We start from the raw sequence: 2,058 nt of genomic DNA on the forward strand, positions 1-2,058 counted from the left end.
TATAATGCAAAATAATTTAAAGTACTTAAATCAATTAAGCATGAATGCAAGAGGATTTTAAAAAACGAATTTCATTTTTTCGACTATAAGACAAAAATTAATCAACTTTGTGGCTCGACTCTCTTATTTTTTTTTAAAAATGTCCCCAGTGGAGTCGCCAAGCTGTCGAAACCATTTTTTTAAACAAAAATTTAGTTGTCGACTTTAGAAAATGAAAATTAGGAGTCGCCACCAATCTTTTATTAAGGTGTGATTGGATCACCTAAAAAATAGCTTTGGTCTACGAGTTTCAGAAAAACAGATTCGGGAGTCAGTTACGTACGAGGAAGGATTAGCACCCTCGCAACGCCCAAAAATTGGTACCAAATTGATTAATTAATGTCTTGAAGTCGAGAGTTAAAAAACGCGATCCTTAATTAAATTAAATTATTTATTAAGACCTTCTCATTTTGAAAAGAAAAATATCACACCCAATGCGTTAGGGCACAACATTTTATTCTCTTCACAATGAGTTAGTCAAAAATTCGTGTAATAAAATTTAAGAAAATATCTAATTGTTTAAAATTTATGAAGAAATCGCGGCCCAATACGTTAGGGCACAATTTCTTAAAATCTCAAACATTCAATATTTCCTTTATTTCTTTAAAAATCTTTATCTCGAGAAATCAACGTGTCACATCCAATACGTTAGGACACAACATATTGAATTCCCGATGATAAGTTTTATTTTATTTGATTTAAAGAGCAATCCTCGATTGTTAGATTTTACAAAAAAAAAATCGGAACCCAATACGTTAGGGCTCAATTTTCTTGAAAAATCCTAAATACGAGTATTATCCCTATTTTGAAAAGTTTTATTTTAAAATTGAGTAAAAAGATAGTGTAACGTTATGTTGAATGTGTGAATAGAAATAATATGAATAAATAAATAAATAAATAAGATAATGACATGCAAAATATCAAATAAATGGGCAAGATAAGAAAAAAAATGCAAACATAAATTGATAAACAAATGATTGAAATAAACAAAAAAAATATATACATGTACACATAAAAATACATAGGTTTGAAATAATTAAAATAATATTAATTAAACAAGTATATATATATAAATATGCGAAAAGTATTAGTTTTTAAAAAAGGGGTATAAATACGTACATAAAAATAAATATACATATATATATAAAATAATAATAATTACATATGAAAATCATAAAATAAAAAAAATAACAATTACATTATCAAAATTAATTGATTTTAAGAAAAATATAAAAAAAGGACTAAATTGGATTGCAAGTAAAAAACTGGGGTAAATCCGCAAATAAATAAAGTCTGGAGTGTGACACCCCTAATTTGACCCTAGTCGGAAAGCGGTTTCGGGACCGCTAAACCGAGTAACCAATTATTTGAACATGATATTTATTGTCTAAAATAAATGTGTGAAAATTTTAAGCTTCGATTTAGTAAATTTCATGTGAATTTAGTCAATAGGACTTATGTGTGACATTTTTGAAATGTGATAGATCAAAACATAAGGACCTATTAGTGCATGTTGAAAAAGGGGGAACTTGCATGTCAATTTCCCCCCCCATCTAGTAGTGGCCGGCCATGACATTAGGATGGACAAAGGGTGATGGGCAAAACATGTCATAGACATGTTGTGTTGGTGCATCATGGGAGGAAACAATAAAATAAAGAGCATGGACAATAAAATATTAGTGTTAGTAGGATGAGAAACAAAAAAAAAAAAGAAAGGATATGTGTGATTGTCCCCCCCCCTTGCCGTGAGTTGAAGGAAAGAAAAACAAAAAAAAAGTGTTCATCCTTTGGTTCATCCTTGGCCGAAAATTTTAAGGAGGAAGGAAGAAGAAAGATTGAAGAGGTTCGGCCATGCATGTAACTAGGCTAAGGTATGTTTGATGATGTTCCATGAGATGCATGCATGTTTTAGTTGTTAGCTTGAGTTCTACCTAGCCCATGGTCTAAATCTTGCTATGTGATGGAAATGACACTCGGCCATGGATGCATCATTCTTGCTTGGTGTTGATGTTGTGTTGG

This window comes from Gossypium hirsutum, chromosome D06, assembly GCF_007990345.1.
Source record: "Gossypium hirsutum isolate 1008001.06 chromosome D06, Gossypium_hirsutum_v2.1, whole genome shotgun sequence".
Taxonomy (NCBI): Eukaryota; Viridiplantae; Streptophyta; class Magnoliopsida; order Malvales; family Malvaceae; genus Gossypium; species Gossypium hirsutum.